Source organism: Lepeophtheirus salmonis, chromosome 1, assembly GCF_016086655.4.
Source record: "Lepeophtheirus salmonis chromosome 1, UVic_Lsal_1.4, whole genome shotgun sequence".
Lineage (NCBI taxonomy): Eukaryota > Metazoa > Arthropoda > Copepoda > Siphonostomatoida > Caligidae > Lepeophtheirus > Lepeophtheirus salmonis.
The window spans coordinates 37,553,287-37,574,258 of NC_052131.2; the positions used below are offsets into that span (position 1 = coordinate 37,553,287).

General features: G+C 30.3%; 1 pseudogene; it reads right to left on the reverse strand.

The window, feature by feature from the left end:
- Positions 1–16,294: 16,294 nt before the first annotated feature.
- LOC121123973 (eukaryotic translation initiation factor 4E-1A-like) lies at positions 16,295–17,128 on the reverse strand (annotated as a pseudogene).
- Positions 17,129–20,972: the final 3,844 nt, after the last annotated feature.

Below are 20,972 nucleotides of genomic sequence, written 5' to 3' on the forward strand. Positions count from 1 at the left end.
CTCCTATTGAATTCAATATGTTTACTTTTTTTAAATTAGATCTATCCTTAATTATATTAGAAGTAAAATACAAACTTGACTCTCAGGTTTCTATTAATTGACTATATTAGTGTTATTTTTCATTGAATATTTAAACTTCGAATGTATGTTACAATTTATTTTTTATTTTCAAAAACCTGTTTTTTTCAGGTAAAATACCAAAATAATGTAACTAACTTCAATATCAAGGAAGCTATGACGAATGTATCTGGAAATATCCTGTTTTATCTCCTATTATTTTTTAAATAGCCTAGAGCAAAATTTATAATTAATTACTAAATCAAGTTCTTTTAGTGTTCATTAAGTTAAGATTTAGGATCACACTTTTTTCCTTCTCTTTCTCAGAGTTATCTGAATAAATAAAAGTTTAACCCATTTACTCCATTTTTTTTTTCAATTTTGATCTTAAATTCGAGTATATCTTGCTACCCACTTCAAACAACAAATGGTTGTTATTGAAAAAAGAAACAAAAAAGAGGTTAAAAATTAAGAAAGATTACTTTTATATTGCGCACTAATAAAGTTTGAAGGTGCCAATATCGGGTAAAAATTCATGTACTTCGCATCAACAACTTCATTAAAAACTTTACAAAATACTAGATAAATAAATGAACTAATGTCTATTGTACATTTAATTTTATCTATAATTCCTAATTTGTGGTTTTAAAGGCTATCTTTAAGCAACATATTTTATAGCATAATGGTGTCATTAAACGAAGTAACGAATTGATTTTTTTTAAGACTTTATGAAATTTTAAGAATTAATCTACGTCATAAGTTCTAATGTCAAATTGATTCCCCCATTTTACTATTGAAAATCCAGCATTTCTAGGGGGATCCCCCAGACACTTCTAGACTTCCGTGCACAAATAAATAAATGTTAATACAATCAAATCGCATGCTGAGCTTGATAATAGAAAAGAGATGAATTGCCAAAAAAATAAACAACATAATATTGTATAATACATTGTAATAAATTTGTCGATTATGTTGAAGGAGTGTTTTCACCCAAATAATTAGATGACCAAGATAATAATGATGAAGAATCTTTGTACAAAGTGACAGATCCAGGAGAAAAGGTTTACTTAAACAAAAAAATCGTTATGTTGAGGAAAAGGATTATTAATTAATTCTGTCTTGGATAATGTGAGGTTATTATAAATAAGAAGATTAATAGGAATCAAACCTCTATAAACATAATGTTATGATTTATCTTTGTATAAATATATTAGTATCATTAAAAACAATTTAGGTTGATAACCCAACAAATAAATTCGTTTCATTTTTTACAGGTTTAAAGCAAAAGTGGTTTCTTTTCATTACACGAAAGCAAAGGAACAACCATCTTTATAAGTTATTCTATTCTTTCCTCTGATAAGTTTTTTTCTTCAGAAATCAAGAGACGTATTCACAGGACAAAATTCCATATTTCAATAAGTTTATAAGAAGAGCTTGTCAGCTATCAGACTATTATTTTAGGTGTACAGCTCCAGGTGAAGTAAATTTCAGAAAATTTGTAACAAAAATATATTACATCAATGTAGCAATGGGGTCGAAAGATTCAAAATATCATAAAAAATAGGCATTTTAGTTTTAAAAAATTGATTTAAATGAAACTAAATATTCTAAGCAATACGGGGTTTTAGACAGTTCTTAGATCTTCTATCTAAAAGTTGTCAAATTTTGTGTTAGAAGAATAGTCTTTTCATTTCTTATCAAACAAAAATATCTAGAAATAGAAAAATCAATTTTCCTCTTATTATATAATTTTCTTTAATTTGATTTCTTGCAATAACCTTACATATATGAAAATTAGACAATTCCAGCTTTACGTGGATGTACAATTTGATCCGTTACGTCTTATAAAAGCAAACACAAAATTAATTCCATATTTTTGTGCTGTGTATTTAGCACTTTTTAGTTACAATAAACGAAACAAGCGCAAAAATAACAATGTTTACTCTCTAATTCATTTGCATATTTATTACAATTTGTATCCAAAGGAAGCAAGCATGAATAGGGACAGAAGTTTGAAATATGGGAGAGAATCAATATTTACTGATATCATGATACGTTAGAGTAAAGATTCAAAAAAAGCTAAGCCTTTTTCTTTTAGTAGAATACATGGACCTTGTGAACATTTCTTTGTAATTTTATTATAAGATACTAATAACCTTTTATTAGAAAAATAACTTTAAAAAGTCAATATTTATTTCATTGGCTCTTTGCTTAACGTAGGGAAGACCGGAGAGAGTTGGCAAACTTTTTTTTTGTTTTTTGACTCCATTACTTCGAGTTGGTTTACCTTAGGCTCGCCAAACTTTAACATATCACCCCCTTTAATAGTGTTATGTCTGCCTTTATTTATTCAGGCCATTCCAGTCTTAGAATGGGTACTATCAGTACTTGGGACCAGTTCTTAGCACTGTTTTTCCTAGGACTGTAAGTACTAAAATTGATTTAAAAAAGTAAAAATATAATTGTGACGTCATTAAGAACCGAATTTTTGTAAGTTTTTGTACTGATATACAGGATTGAATTCTATCGGACCCAGAGTGTTGAGACTGCACTCTTCAGTCCTAAATGAGTATTGATACAACACAACCACCAAGGGTTTGGTTTCAGTCCAATAATCTTAAACCAGCCTGTGACAGTTATTGTTTATAATGGAAAGTACTAATTCGGTACTTATGGACAGATCACAAAACAAATTCTGTCTTATTCGATCCTTAGAAAAAGTCAGTCGTAGAAAGAAATTGGTCGTTTAAAACACGGTTTTGATAGATTTTATGGATAAGTAGATGGTATCGTCATGTTTATTTCAAAATTGTAGACATCGCCAGGATATCCTCGTATAAAACCTAATGTATTGCATAAGTAATATTTGTAAAACTTATAAATCAAGAGTGGGAAGAAAGCCGGTCAATGGATTGAAACCGAAAATAACCTGTCTATATTTCGCAATAATTTATTATTACGGGTATAAAGTCGTAATTAAATTATACTGCTTTATTAGCCAGCCAAACAACAGCAAAATCAAAAAAAGAATTTTGTTTTAATCCAATTTCTCCAAAATAAATTTTTTGGAGTAATAAAAAAAAAGCAACGCTTTGCAGTTTCAGACCTCTTGGAAAAGACTGTCTTTCATACCTCTCATACAAATTCGAATTTGCTGCGTGCTACTGATTTATAAAAAAAAAATACATTTCTTACGATAATTCTAATTTATTGTCTTTTAAGATGGAATTTACGGAGGCATTTTCAAGAGTCGCTTTTAAATACAAAACTTTTGAATTTTGTAGAGGGAAATAGTTGAGGTGGGCAAATAATAATGATATGCAAAGTAAATATAAATGAATTGTCCATTAGTCAGTTCTAAAACTATAGAGTTCGTTACCTTTTTTATATTATTTAACCTTTCCCAGAAAAGAAAAAGAAAAAAGGGCCGAAATCAGTTGCTACTTAGATAATTCTTCCCAATTAAAAAACTATTGTTCAATGATTGCAATGAATTATTCACAGATTAAAAGGTGCTATTTCAAATTTAACTACTCAACGTTCAGAACACTGATATATGTAGAGGAAAGATGTACAAAAATGAACAGTTGAAAACAAAATAGACTGTATATATTAAGACTAAAGAAAAATTGTATTATAAAAATGAAATTGGAATAAAATATAACTACTATAATCGTTGTATCACCCTTCAAGATAACAAAATTAATTAAATGAATCGAGTTTTTTAAATAATAAACGTGATTTACTATGTTACGTACTAACTTTTCAGCCAAACTGATACTTGTGAGTTCATATAACCAAAATACTCTTCCAAAAATTAAATATAAAGAAAAAAATTGAAAATATTGATTGCTTTAAGTCTTATGTTTTAAATTTATAAAAAAACAACTACAGATGGATTTTTCCATCTTAATGCCCATCAACACAAAAGAAAGCAAGTGTTTTTTTTTTCTTAAAATGAGTATGGGCTCGAGATTAAATAGATTTATATATCCAGTTAAAATGAATGAGAATAACTATTGTCCCACCGTTATGTAAGCATTGTTTTGAGAGCCCAGAAGAAAACATTAATTGAAAAAATAAATTAAATATAAAATCCATTAAAAGAATTAGATTTTTTAAATACAACTATCTTAATAAACAAACCATTTGGTCATGCATAATAAAGAATAATTGATGCTAAAATTATTTCCGTTTTTCTCCAGCTTTGCCAGTTTCATATTGAGCCCAAGTCTCATCAGTCTTCTCCGCGCATTCGTGTTTCGCCTTTGTGTTCCTGGTCCTTCCTCAAACCTTCACAAATATCCTTATTTTGTAAACTCTCTAAAGCTATGTAATAGGGACAGAGGGCCCCTGTTTAATCACATCACATTTTGTTACAAGGAATGTCTTACTGCCTCTCAAACATAATATATAGTTTTTAATTTTTACTTCATCCCTGGACCCTAAACTGACCAACTGAGGTAATATTATATTCATTGAAGAACTCGTCCCTACAATTGATCCTGCATTAAAGTTGGTGGGAAGAAGAACTATATTCAATATGGAGTTCCAAGATGATCCCATTTCTTTCCAATAATATCCGGATTTTGTATTGTTTTTATAGTTCCAAGGGACCCATGGCAATCCGCTCAGAAAAAACAACGTCCCGTATCTTTCAAAAATCTGTTTTTAATGTTCATCGCTCCTTATCTGGCAACTCTGTGTATTGTAAATGAGAAATTTGCTCGTAGAATAGCCGATATTATATCTACGAATTTATCTGGAAATACATTTATGTCCAATTGTTGGATTATGTACTTATGAGATAAACTGTCAAAAGCTTTTTCAAAATCTATTAGGAGTGTTGGAAATTTTGTATTACCTGACAAACAGTTATCCATTGTATCTTGTATTCACCGCAGCATATCTAACAAATATCTGCCCGAAATGAAACCTTTCTCATCAAGAGAGAAATAGTTTTCTTAGAGTACGAGACGACGTAGAGTTGACTTCAGGAGAAAGGGACCCAAGAACTTACAGTAGGGAGCAGTGGATGGAGGAAGATAACTTTCCCTGTTCCTCACTGGATCTTTCAGTCGATTATTCTGTCGTTTTATAGAACTTCATAGTTCTTCTATGTAGAAGTATACGATGACCTCGTAAAATATCCAGCTGAATTTATGTATTCTTGAACATAGAGGCAAAGTCACTATCATAGACTTTGATGTGAAGCGCTTTTGCACAATATATTTGCTTCTTCCACTGAAGGAGGTGATATCCACAAGGGCTAAGAGGCGAAACCCCTTTAATATATATGAAGTTAAAGAGAGAATAGAAGACTTATTGGAAATCCAAATGGAAAGAAACATGAATTCCTTGGAACGGAAAGGATTGGGGGGGATGCAGATGGATATATCCGAATCTTTCTTACGAATGATACATCAAAGTCAATATGAATTAAATATATTGCCATGAAGTTCACAACTTTTTTATTCTCCTTTGGTTATTAGTATTTAATGAATACTTATCAGTAGTGTGTATCACTGAACTTGTCTCTTCTGTGACGACATCAAAAAACTTGTCAGCTAATGTCAACCAGGTTGCTTGCAAGTTTCTTATCGATTCACTTTAGTTATAGCCACCTTGATATAACTATGTCAAAAAATCAGTTTGAGATTTTTTATTATCCATTTTGGAGTTACGACATTTGATTTCCCCCCCACCCCACTTTTGAATAGGATTAGATTTCATGCTTGACTTTGAAAGGGAATATTTCATGAACTAAGTCATGTTGAAGTGTATACGTTAATATGCAGTAGGTTATGTATATAAAATAATATATGTAGGTCTTAATAAAGGTTAGACATCTAGAACACCGATAACGAGTTTGTTCACCTCTCTATTTTTAGTCGAGTAAATTGCTACTGCAAATTATAATTATACGTAATATCCATGTATGTTAGAGCTAATAATTGCAATAATCCACTTTTAAAATATATAATTTCATTTCTTTTTTCACACAATTTCAAAATGAATGCTTATTTAGACCTATATATGTATTAATAGGTATTTGATCCATGGGTATCAATTATCCTGTACATACCTTTAATTAACATTTTAATGGAGTTAAAGGGTCTTAAAGTCTCTGAAAATATGGCTATTAAGTTTTGCTTATAGCTGTACTTTTCCATTTTATAATCTTGTAAAAAAATATAATTGTGATTTCATAAAAATGTTTTGAAAATGTTTGTTCCGAATTGACCACAGTACTAAAATTGTAAACTCCCATTTGTCAATGTTATTTTCTCTTATATTAAGCCAATTTTTGCAAAAAACATAAAAATATTTTCGAAAGTTTTTACACTTACCTCAATTTCTTTTTTACAAATAACTTTTCTAATACCAATTTGAAAATAAGAATGATATAACTATAGAAATAGATCTATTACAGGTATAAAAAATCCCAGATAGGATTAATGCCCTGGTTTTGGACACCAACTCCAGAAATAGTGGAATTCATAAGGTATCCACTAAGATTATATATAATCAATTAGACATCAAGTTATTTAAGGTAAGAAAAGACAATGAACAATCACAAATGGCTGTTCCGTTTAGGACTAGGTTTGCATTGGTTTAACAGCACTAATCGACAAAAAAGTTTGTTTGTCTAGTATTTAAATTGAGATGGTATATCTGTGATAAATTTTATCTCGAAAAACAGGAAAATAACATTTTAATCCAAAATGTCTACTTTGTAGCTTTTTTATTTATGTGGAGTGTTTTTAGTCTTTTTTTCCTCCAATATAAACATAATTTAGTGTTGTTTTTTACCTTGAAATAACAATAAAAGACAAGACCCAACAATATAATTTTTAGGTACATGTTTTTCAACTAAAAAAATTAATTATTTATTTATCTTTTTTGAATAAGAGAGAATACTTTATTCGTACAAAAAGGACGCCGCATTTAGAAGTCTAATAAATGTATCATTTTTAATTCCATGAATAAAAATCATAGATGAATTTAAAGTAAATATATTCAACTTCATTTATAATAGAAACGCCCTCAAGACTAATATCAAAATGCATTGCCTATCCATTCCTTATATATACATAAATCACTGGGATGTTTGATTAATGCAAGTGCCCCAAATAAATATTACGCGTCACCACAAAATAAGATTTTATATTTATGTATTAGATTGGGCGTGCTTTGTTCAGACTAAACAACCAAGAAGTAAGAGAATAGGGACTTTAGAAAAAATTTATAGAAACATGACTTATTTTTGAAAAACAAAGTCATTTGTATGGAATCAAGAAAATACACACAAAAACGAGTTTATCACATATTTAAATACTATAGTGAACTATATACATAGTTAATGTCTTCATAAGCAATGACAGTTTCGACAAGCCGTGTTATTGGCGTACCATGATGTCATGTTAACAGCTCAAAGAGAATCATAAGTATGGAACATATTCTTCCCCAAGATACTCCAAACTTTGGGTTAAAGATTGACAGCGGGAGATGCTGCTTTAGAAAGAACGATATGCAAGTCATTTCAAAATTAGAAAATATGAAGAATTTTTACTCATCCCTCCAGCTGTTTTTCTTAATCAAAGTCAAAGTTTGGAGTACTATTAATACTCAAAAGGTGGAAAAATTGAATCAATTATTAATTCATAAAAATAAATTAGATGTGAGAGGATTTAAACAAGTTAATAGATTCTTTATTTTGAAAATAATTGATTAATTGATAATTATAGACTGATAATCGATTTAATTCCCCTTCCCGGAAGATTATTGTAGTCTATATTCACGCAACCTAACCGGCATATTATATTTAATTATCGCAATAAATATTAAATACTAAATTGAACAAAAATCAATCAAAATCGACCTTTTTTTTAAATTGAAAAGATAAGATATGTTCTAAAAATTCAGGTAGAATATAAAGCATTTGAAGAAAAAAAAAAGAAGAAGATATTTGCTTTTATGTAAAGTCCTTTATTTATTTCAATTTTGAAGTGGTTATTTCCATTTTTTATGAATTTTAATTTCTATAAGGTAATAAATAATTCATATTTGTATCAATTTGTTATTTACTTTGATTTCATCTATGTAGCTCTTTCATGCCGAAATATGAATCAGAATCGTAGTCATACCCTAAAAACTTGATTTAAAAAAAATGATTAATTGCCAAATCTGTTAAGGTTGAAAGTTTTAATCGTCATTTTTGTCTTCTACGGTTTAAATAACAATAATAAATATGTATTTCAGCTTGTGGGACAAAATACTGTTGTATAGTGTAATGGTCGTAAGTTTGTAAGATTTACCTAAAGTTACTTCTTCTTTTCCCTTTTCTTCCTCGTTCTTTCTTCCTTCCTGAGTTTATAGCACTCTTATCTTCTCTCTTTGCCATTCATGACTTGCAATTTTGGTTCATACACTTTGTTATCTCTTCAGAGACTTCATGTTTATCTAAAGGTAGGAATCAGTTTGAAGAACAAACTCTACTTTCTTTGGAATCATTGAGTGATCGCCTCTCATTTTCCCGGTTCTCATCAGCTGTTAAATCCTGGAGAATACATCAAGTGGCTATTGGTTGTGTGGAGACTTTCATGAGCTGAAAAAGAAGACTGAAATATGTTTGTGCAAAAAAATGATCCAAATCAGAAGGGGTATATAAGGGCCACCATGCGTTTATATATTTTATTAAGTCATTTAATACATAATAAATCTTAATTTTATTGTTTTTTTTTACTCAAAAACAAAGCCATGACTGCTTTTAAATTAAAACTATTGAACTAACTAATCAAATAAACTTTAGTAAAATGGAACAATTAAAATCAATACTATGTTCAAAAAGTCATAATTGCATACATGATAAATCTTTTTTACATAGTTTTGTACATATAATTTTTTTTTCTATAATTTTTTACTACTTCCAAGACATTTTGATAATGTTTTGCTATTCTAGAAGCTGATACAAAATCTGATACAGTCTTCACTGCCTGCTCAGCGTGGTCATTGAAATGGCAAGTTTTAATCGAGTAAATAATTTTTGACATTTTAGGGCTAGTTTCCATTCTTCCGTCATGGCCCTCTGTGTCATCTTCTCTGTATTCTTTCTCTCAAAGTTTCAAGATGAACGTGGAGATCTACTAGGAGATCCTCATGGAGGTCATAAATGCCTGGATGAACGAGGTGGCTAGGGGTAGGCCATATGTCTTCGTAAGACCAAAATAACCCAGGCATGGCTGCTTGAAAATGTCCATTTAATCTGTTCACTTGACTTATGGCCCTCACCTCCTGGAATTAGTCCCCTTGACTATTTCCATAGTGGGTTGCAAAAAAACACAATTTTTGTCAAATCTCTGAAGACTGGGTTGAAATTTGATTCTTCCCCTTCTACAAATGCATTTAAGTGGAGGGAGACCCATTTTAAACCTCAAATTATATTTGAAAGCATATACTTTTGCAATAATATAGTTTATTCACGTAAAATGCATATTGTATTAAAACATTAATAAATTCTTAACAAATTAACGTAGGGCAATGAAAATATAAATTGTTTATAAGAAGAGTCTTGAGACCTTCTCTTTCACTGTATAAAGTATTTTGCAAACAAAGTCAGTATTGAAACGTCGTAAACGAAACGAATAATATTTGATTGGCTCTTGACCGTAGTTCCAGTTTGTGAGGTGTTCAAGATTATGAAAGTGAACAGGTTCGCCGTTTTGAGGATCAGGAAGGCCTGTGAGGCTGATATCAGCTATGGACGTCCCCACTGTCAATGCCATGAAATATCCTACCCCTATCATGATGTCAAGAGAATGTCACTGTTCTTCTTTGAAAAGGCCCTCAAGATTGATACCAAAGTGTAATTGGAGGTAATGAAGAAAACCAAAAAGACCTGAATTAAGGCCAACTATTCCGAGGAGAATTATTTGTGACAGCATGACTTTGTCCCAGTCAACCAGTCAAAGAAAACCCGAGCATGGGACATGGAGAATTTAAAGAATTTATGGGCCTAGACATTGTCGCCTCCTTCTTTACCAAAATCTAACCCTACTCGAATATGGGATTTGGCGCTCCATTCAGGTCAAGTCCTGTAATGTCCACCACAGAAAAATACTGTTCAGCTGAAAGCCTTCATAGAACTGGAGTGGATGACATACTCTGATGAGAATGTCATCAGGGTATACAAGGACACCCAACCACGTGCAGAGGTTGCAAATAAGGCTTATGGGGGATATTTTGAGTATTAAGGAACAATTATGTGTTATTTTGCTAGTTAATTCATTTTAAGAGCTAACCTTTATCACATTTGATCTCCTAAAGGTTTTGATTAATTTTGTCCACTATGAAGTATTTTGGCTAACACATACTGTATATGTATATGAATGAAAAAAGTTCTGAAGACAAAATTAGCCAGGGCAAAAATTCCTTGGCAAAACACCCTAGAGCCATTTTTATTAAAAAATATTATCATGCAAGAAGTTGTACTATTCTCTGTTGATATATCTACCAACTCATTTTAGTAAACAACACGCATTCCTAATAGCCATTTTTGTTTCCAGATTGTTTTTGTGTTAACTAACCATATACTCTCTTCACCAATGGTAAAAGTTTATAAATCTTTCAACTCTACAAAGTATATTATAAAAACACCAGGTAACATTATGTACCGATAAGTAATTGTTACTTTTTCTAGCCTCAAAGGCAGCTTAAATATTTATATTTCTTTGAAGAAAATGTTCAAAGTCAATGCTTAATAATATAAAGTATAATTTTTATAGTATAACTTTTCAAATTCCCAGGCATATTCTAGAAAGAACTTATTTAGAAAGTAAAAAAAAACAAAACGTGCATGTTCATAAATACGTCAAAATGGAGTCATAATATTAACTACAAGAACATTATGAAGAATAACAACAATTCATCTACGCAACAAAATAAAATACATATAGTAATAAAATATGCGTCATGTCTTTTAACATGAAATAATTTTATACCATTTACTGACATTATTACATAACTTTTATATATTAGCACACAACCGATACTAATTTTTGGGACAGATAATGGGTTTTATGGGGAAAACTTAAGTACTTAGAAAGTTAACTAAAGGAAATATCCAAAAGTCTGAAGAAAAAAAGTTTTATCAAAATATGGATTTCAAAAAAAAATCAAAGAAAGACTGAAAAACGATATTTTTTATGTTTTTAAGGCAAACATGGAGTTATTTTAACTTTTGTTCTAGAGCCCTTTTTGGATAAAATAATCGGCGTATCCAAGAAACTATTTTTCCATAGTTTAGTATGTAAAATTTATATAAATCAAACATAGTTCTTTTATTCAAATTTTTAACTGCTTCATCTAACAGGGGAACCGTTGGAAAAATCAAATGTTGGGTAATTTTAGATGAAGTTATTGCTTATTTATATTCAAAGCCTCTTTTTTAATTAGCCTTGCTCTGAGTTTTCAAGAAGCTTTCTAATCATACTTAAGTACTAAAAAGTTAATTGTCTGTTACAACGAATGCCCCATAGGTCTTTGAACAACAATTTTAATGTAATATTTCTACTTGACAGATGTATATTTTTTAATTACATTTCTTGCACATGATTCATGCAACCTACATATTTGTTTGTTGTTAAACCAACTTTTTTCTACAATGTGTTCTTCAGCCTTACGACGACATCATGAACTGGATGTGCACCATCATTTTGCTTCATTTCGAATGGAAGAGCTGTACAGCCCTGAAAGTCCAAGTCATTGGTCCGCTGCACGATCAAGTGGTAAAAGAAGACCAGGTGTGTCGAAGACAGGCCCAGGAGTGTTGCTGGTAGGACACCCAGGTTGATCGAAGCAACAAGGTCAAATATCAACTGCAAAAAGAAGTGGTCCATGAGAAAAATAGGTCGTGTGGATGGTGTTTCACAAGAAACCATGTGCAGGGTGGAGAGGTGTGTGAAAATGAATCCGTATCGTCTAGAAAAGTGGTAGCTTCTCAGTGAGGCTAAAATGGCTTAAAGACTGACCCAGTTGAAGATGCTTTTGAAATATCTTAATTCTTGTACGGATGTTTCAATGACTTTGACTAACGATAAAATCTTCACCGTGATGCTAGGTCGGACCATCTAAGACGTTCCCCTGAAAGAGCGCTGCGTGTCCAAGATACAAATGCCCAAATGAGTCCAAGTTATTCTTCAAATTGTTAGGGTTAGCATTTAGATTTTCAGTTTCCTTATTTTAACATCCCAAATTGATCGGAAAATAAGTAAAATATTTAAAAAAAAAAACCATATACAAAATTATTACAGTTCTAAGATATTAAGGAAGTCCACAAAAAACAATCAGATAAACTTTGCTTTAATAATATATAAATGTATTTCATGATTTAAAAATCAAATACAGAAACTTTAAATAAAGTTGTTTTAAATTTTAGATGAAAGCAATGCATTGATATAATATTTTCTCTCGCATCGATAAAATGCAAGCTCATTTAAGTAAAATAATAATATTTCTCTTGTTATTGAACAATCTTATATTGAATAAAAAGATTGCAAAGAATCATTTCCACAGTTTTTTTATTTTATATTTAGTAGAAATTGATTATTTACTCTTCCAACATTCAATTAACTTGACTTTCTACAAGTAGTGATCAACGTTATTTGTACAATGTACCTATAATTACAAAGGAAAAAGAACAGTTACTCTCTATTTTACGTACGTAAACCTACAATTATTATTAAATCAATATAAAATATCATATATTTTAAATGACTGTTATTGAAAAGGATTTAATTTTGTTTGATGTTATTGAAATTACGACGAAAATAATATATTGAAAAATGAAATTATTTTTGACTTTCTCTTTTAAAAACCAGAACATAACTCGTGAACGTAATAGACGAATTTCCATTATCGCACTCTAAGCAGTCAAGTGTCTCCAGGACCACTGGTCATATTTTGTTGGACCACTCTCTACCGTGTTGTGAAAGTTTTTAAAGACAAGAAATGTACATTTAGGACTTAATACTGCCTTTCCTTAGTGTTATTCTTGGTATTTCATGAACGCAAGGACTTTTAATTACCATGTAGTACTGATATATTATCTTTTCAAGACTTCAATACTAAATAACAACAATGAACAACACTTTTCAGCTTATTAACTAGAAAAAAATTATTGCACGTGTTTAAGTTATATTTTAAACAACTACTCTAATATACACAATTAAATTATAGCAAAATAAGGTCAAAACTTGTCTAAAAGTAACCTGATCTAGAAGTATTACCGTACTAATTGTTTATATAAGGTCATGCAGGTATTTTAAAACTCAAAAAATAGTTTCGTTGCAATCCCTGGCCAATGGTTAAACAAAAAATAACCAAGCTTCTACAAAAGCTAACAAATGAACCTGCGGTTAACAATCACTTTTTTAAAACTTAAAAAGTAAAACAAAGCAAGAATGACCGTCTATAGACTTTTAGACCCTCCCTTGACTGGTTCATAAATACAATATACTCGTAAATGATTACACATATTTCACCCCTAAATAAAGTGTGACATTTTGTTTTCCATTTATATGAACCTTGAAGATTCAAAACATATTCTTGCATCCATCTACTTCTAAAATTTAATAATATGGAGTTTCATTTTTTCCAATAATACATCAGCGTTAAACCAGCACTAATCAATCCTTCAGGCAAATTCAAAACGTTAATTCCTCTAAGGAGCATTGAGGGTGTAAAAACTATGTCTTTCACGTTCTATGATAATGGCATGAGAGGTCTATGATTTATCAATGCCTCAACCCCAATCAATCAGTTACTCATTGTTCTGCTATTCGATTTTATTCATTCAAAATATTCTATGTTATATTGATACAGCTCTCCCAAGGACCTCCTTGATAAGGTGCTATAGTTGATATGAGCTTCCAAGTAATCCCAAATGTAGATGTTACATTTGTTATTTCGTCCACGCTTAATCTAATAATTTTCTCGATAACCCTTTTTACCTTGGTCACTCCACATGTCTTCTGGTATGCCTCAACGTTACCTCAATCTTCTGAGAGCTATAAGAAACTCGTACAGAGAGAGTGAGTGAACTACTTCTAGTAGAATAGCTCTTGTAGCTATGTTTGCAAACATGTATATACATAGACTTTCTTTGGAATTTCTGTGCGTTTATTTGGATAGACTAATAAGAGTCCAGCATAATCCACTAAAGTTTAGGAAAAAAAGGTCTAGATAATATCAATCTAGCTTCAAGTAGGTCTCTCATGATTTGAAATTGAGGGCTCGGAACCGATTTTAAACATATCACATATCGTCTACAAGTTGAAAATTAACAAATATACGTTTAAATAAAATAAACAGAAAATTATCATAGTTATCCTGACAATTTGAAGAATGATTGAAAGAGAGCATCTCAGGTGTCATAACGTTTAATTAGATTATCTGCAATCAAATCCACTTTGTATATAGGCAGGACATATTGGTGGGAATTACTATGGTGTCCATCCTCAATTCTACCCCGAGTACAACGAAGACTCCTAATTATAACTTTCCATTTTCATGAACACATGCTCTAGTTATTATTTTATACTTAAATTTACTGTCTTCAAGAATGAAGTAATAATGATAACTGCTATGGAAAATAAAAAATCATGTTCATACCATCATCATCAATAAGGCACTTCACCTATCCAGGACATTTTTTATGCATCTGTAACAATATTAATTACTACCCATACTTTTATTTGTAGTCTTTTATTCACTATTTTCAAAATCTGAATTGATCCAATACCCCAAAATTTGTTTAAGAGGTTATTAGCACTAAGCTAACACTCTTTTGATTTCATTTGTATTACTGCTTAATATAGGTTTGACTATATATGCACTAAGTGGTCCATTAAAGTATAAACACAATGAATTTTAAACTTCAATAACATATAATAATTTATTAATTAACAAATTATAAATTTCAACAAAATTAATAGATTTGTCTCTGAGCTCTCTTAATCATTAATGTAGCTGACTTTAGCAGCAATGATGACTGCCATGCGGTGGCAGAAGGCCTAGCACCCGCTGCTGAAATACTTCTCTATCATGGCGTCACAGTGCTGAGTGACAGTACCTTTAAGAGACTTGGTATTTGGATAAAAGACACTCCAGGCCTTTCCCTCGGTATGTATCCTAAAAGTTGTAGTTGTAGGAATGTAGGGGGCTTAAAAGTGTTCCAAAGAGTTTTGAAACGGAGGAGACGGGTTCATGTTGTCAAAAGTAGTCTCTCCACCCTCACAAGGCTATTCTCCCAAATTTTTATACCTCTCTAGACAGTCTGGTGTGAAACCACTAGATCTCTTGCATGTACCCTCGTGGACTTAAGGCGATTGATCTTGTTTTCTTTAAGTTTTCCTGATCCAGTTTGGTCTTTTTGACAGAGTCCATTTTCCTGTCTAACGTTTCAGAGTTGCTGACGGCATGCAGAGTGGTCCTGGAGATGTCCAACTGCTTGGAGTTCGCAAATGCAGATTTGTCCATCACGTTCAAGAGTCATTTTCTCCACTTGTACGTAAGCTAGAGAGCTCAAGTTTATTTTGTTTCGTAACTAATTTCTTATGACTTAATGTATCGAAATATGAAATAATTTTAATTACTCAAGCTTAATTAATTATAGAAGTAGTAAGTATTCGGATCTCAATGGTCCACCTGGTACAGTGATGCTAATTGGGGCCATTTTGGGTATGTTAAATAAAAGAAAATGATAATCAACATGAAAACCTTAACAATTTGAAGAATTTTTTGACGGAAAATAGCTTAGCTACCATAACGTTTCATTAGATTAGCTATAAACAGCTGTTATGAGGAAGGAAGGGAGAATGAAATAAGCAAGGAAATACAAAAGAATTATGCAGATGTCAACCCAAATCCTCAGGATTACTCTCCGTCTTTTATGTTTTAATACGAATTTTCCATCTGTTTTTGTATACATCAATTATAGCTTGTATACTGTAAAAATTGAATTTTACTCCTTAGGCATAAAAAAATATTGACAACAGCATACTAAAACAAAATTTACTCTTCAGTTTGCCAACTAAAAAAAACAGAGGAGCTAAAACGTAGACCCAATCTTAATCACTAAATATATAAAATATACAATATTGATAAAGGTAAATGGGTCTTTTAACAAAGTAAAGAAGTTTTTTTTTTTTTCATAACAGCAATTTATAAATATTTATGCTTGAGCATAGATAACTCAACAATTTCGTTTTTTGTTCTTTATATGATATATAAATAATGTTTGAACAATAAATCTGCACACATTAATTTATGATAAATAACGTTGTTGGGAAAATAAATGATATGCAGTTATGTTTCTAGGTATTAAATCAAATTAAATAAATAAACTATGACTACACTTGATACTTAGGACGAATAACGGTGGAGTTAATGAGTTTTTGATTACCACAATGAACTTCAAATGTCTCTTCTAAGCCCAAGTCTTTTTTTGAGAATCGCCCAACTCTTCAGATCCCGCCATCCTCGTCATATACTGTAGCCAACCAAATTGATATTTTATCTGATTGATTGCGAAGACTAACAACATCACCACTAATCAACTCACCAGACCCTTCCAAAGCTTCACCTATTAAAGGCATCATCACTTCCAGCCAATTCACATCTAGTCCTCTGTCAAAGAATTTTCTTCTATTGACAGGAGTACTATAACCCCCTCGTTCTCCATAACAGTTAGAAGTGTCTTCCCACATTGATTTTACTCCCTTTTTAGAGAGACAATAGTCACATTTATCACTTATCTCAGAGGCTAACTCGATATAATTATATATGGCCCAAAAATCTCCACAGGTTTGAATGAATCATCCCATACATTTTGTGGATCATGATTATAACACCAAAGAGTCCATTCATGTTCTAACGGATGCTTGATTTCAAAGTCGGTAGGACTATCAACGGGAGATACAGAGGCACTAGAATAAGGTGAGGTGCTTTCAGCCATATCTTTCCGACTACGAGTTTCGTATTGCTTTCGACTTGTTTTCATCTTTTTCTACAGATAAACTTTGATCCATATTCACCTTTGCTTTAGATCATACCCTCCTTATTCTCCCTCAATCTCTGTAAAGAAGTTATCTGTTAATACATACAAAGATTAAGTATATCAATCTATGTTGACACAAAAATGGATATTACTTTATACATTAAAACAATAATTAACTTAATATGTTTTTATAGCAGTAAAGCATATTCATATTATGGTTAGATACACATTTATATATTTGAAGTCCTTGACGAAGAGAAACTTAGTTACTTTTTCATAATAATAGTAAATACAACAAAGTCTAATATTATAAAAACTTCTGAAAGTTCATTAGAGAAATTATTCCCAACCCATAAGTTGTACTCTTCAAACAAACTTACAAAAAAACTATAAACATGTAACATGGTGATAACTAAGGATACATATTTATGCATGTATAAACTTTAGAATTACAACACACATATCCCTCAGAATAACAGAGATCTCAAACTCAATTCTTTTTACCTAAAAATTAATATTTATTTGAGTAATGTATCTAAATTTGCTCCAAAATTAAACTCAATTTTACGTTTTTAACATTTTTTGTGGCCTTCACATTCTAATTTGATCTCTCCTACTTTTAACGTTTAAAACCTTCTTAAAAGGTTTTACTAAATTGATTCGTAACCTTTTTCAGAATAACGTTTTATAAAGAAAAAAAAAAATAATAATTAGTGCGACCTCTCAAAATTAAAGCTCTTTCTAATTTTAACAAAAATAATTTTCCTACTAGGTTTTACCAAAATTTATTTCTGCCTCTTTCTCTAATCCTGCTTAAAAACCGACAAACAAACTGAAACGCAAACATAACATTGTAGACTTAGGTAATAATAATCATAAAATATCTAAACTTTTATTGAAAAGCGTTTTTCAAAATGAAAAAAGCCAAATATTTATTTTAAAATATCTCATATGACATCCAATTAGCATAGTGATGTCTTCTGGAATGTTTAAATTGTATTTTTTATGATGAAACTAACCGCACTTTAACATCGGACGTCTTAATATAAAACTCCATCATTACCTCATAGCTTTAATGTCTTTATGTCATGAATAACTATGTATAATATGTGCTAATTGTATCATGACAAAAACAATAACTAATATATAACTTTTTTTAAAGAAAAATGAACAACAGCTTCCAAAAAGAAAAAAAAATATATATATATAAAATTGCGCGTTATACGCGGTACACTAATATTTAATTACTTTTTTTTTAATATGAAATATTCATTTTAAAAGAAAATTGTATAAAAGTTTTGAAAAGTTGTTTACTCATGTAAAAAAGTCATTACCTCTAGCAATAAAGTTTAATTATGTTTAAGTTATGGTTTCTCTTCAGTTTTTTTGTTCGTTATCAAGAGTATAAAAACTGTAAGGAATATAATTTAATGAGCCTTCGTAGGAAGATAATCTATGTTAACAATAAAATGTCTTTACATTTTGAGAGGTCAAGGTCCCATTAAAATTGATGTAGCTCAATAGACAACGCGCTTGGGAGTAATTTATCTCTTCCACTCATTGTGCATAGGTTTGCACGTCAAAGACAGAAATATAGACAAATAACTTTACAGTTTACGTACATGAATTTTACATAATATTCCTAGGTCAGATAGAGTAAATGTAATACTATAATAATTGCAAATATTTAAACATACATTTTGAACAAATGTAGACACAAGGCTCAAATTAGTGTTATTTTTTAAGTAGGATAAATACACTAAATATCTATTTTAATAAAAATCAAGGTGAAGGATCATAGTCACTCAAAAGGTCAAAAAATGTTAAAGATAACAAACAGAAGTGAATTTTTTTGGAAATGATTTTAGGCAGAGGTTTGCACTTTACTCTGTGCCCATTTTATTTGAAAATAAATTTCTCTATTTGTCTTAAATTGAGTATTCTTTTATAAAAATCCCCATATTGTCTAAAAATTATTACATATAGAAACTTCAAAGGCTCTTTACAAATTCTTGGGCTGATCAATCTGACACAAACTAAATATTTATTCATAGATTACATAGATACACTTTTGTAGGCTATAACTCTACCATTTTGAAAAAAAAAAAAAAAAACATTTTAAGTGCCTTCTAACATTATAATAGATCAAAATGTTTGGTATGTGTATGAGTGGGTAAAAATACAATTTTCTGATTACTATCAGAAACATGTTGACAACAGCTATTAGGAATAGCAACAACCTTCAGTAATCATGCTTTATTGCCTTTGTTCTTGAAACTTGCATGGTTATGAAATGACGTCATAAATCATTATCAATGCAGAAACTATTTATATGATGTGGATCTAAATAACTAAAGAAAATGTTTGCTTTGCGTCATTGAAGGTGACGCCTTATTTGGGGTTCATATTTAATATTCTTACAAAAACGAAATGAACAAATTTTCAATATATCTTGATAAAGCTTCAACAAAAGACTTCTGACCTGTAGTAAGTAATACTTAATCCCAATAATAGAAGGTGATATTTGGATTAAATCAAAGTAATATAAACTGAAATCTTTATAATATGGTAAATATACATAATTTTATTTGATTGATTAGGAAGGAAAAAAGTAGGATCATTAAAAGAAAAATCAGATTCTTTACAATGTAATTATTAATTTGTATCTACAACTCGGAAATACGTTGATATAACAATCTAATAACATTTTTAAATACATATTTGTATCTGAGATATATAAAAAAAACTAAGCATTAAAGATTTAAATTTTTGATAGACAGTAAGGTTTAAGTTCTTTTATTTGTTGAGGTCATTTTAACAACTAATAGTTGACTATTTTTCTTAATATTAATGAAAAAAAGGTTGCAAAATGATTTTTTAAGCAATCCAGAAAAGAAAAAAAAAGAGTCCGGCCAAACCAAAAGTGGTTTTGATCATTTGAATATCCGAAGTATTTCGTTGGCTACAATTTGATTTCTTCAAATAAAAAATAAGGACTATATTCTTATGTATCCCTTGAGAGAATGAACTTTAATTAAACTTTTGAAATTCATCAACATAACATAAAAATTCAAACTTATGAAATTGAGCAACATAACTTTAAAATTAAAACTTCTGAATCCCTTTACAAATAGAGAATTGTATTAAAAAAAAGTCATTTCGCATAGCTCTTTGAAGATTAAAAACATTACAAACATAATTTGTTTCATTAAAATACAACAGAAAGTTTAATTAACAGGTCACCCTAAAACTTAATATGACATGGCTTTGACAACGTAAACGTCCCCGACTCTTACTAATCAAATTGCACAGAGCTATTATTAATCCATAATCTATGGGTAAAAAGTGTAAAAGCGCCCAATTGTTCTCTTCAGAATGAGGATTTCATTGGAGCCAGTTGTCCTTGCTTAAAAAGTGTTCTCCAACTCCGAAATTGGATCCTTTTAAGGAATATTCAAAGCAGCAGAAAATCAAAAGGGACATTTGTGGATTTTCAATACTTTTAAGTATTTTTTGTTAACGTTTGCAAAAAAAAATGGATCCTATTTAGAAAATTTACTTGAACTATGGAAGTGGGAGCCAAATTTTATAGAAGCAAGAAAGGAGAATTCCTTTTATGCGGAACATTAGAAACCACAGACTTTTTTTTCCGAGAATGTTTGACTTTAAATGACGTATATATGAGAGTTAAAATTTTGCTGGAGAATACCTTCGAATGTAAACTCGATAAATATAATTTTTTAATCTTTTTTAATGGGACAGCCCATGGGAAGATCAATGCTATTTTAGCAAAAATCAGGTATGTGTTTGATATTATGAGAATGCAAGGAAAAATAGACAATCATGGAGTAGTATCTAT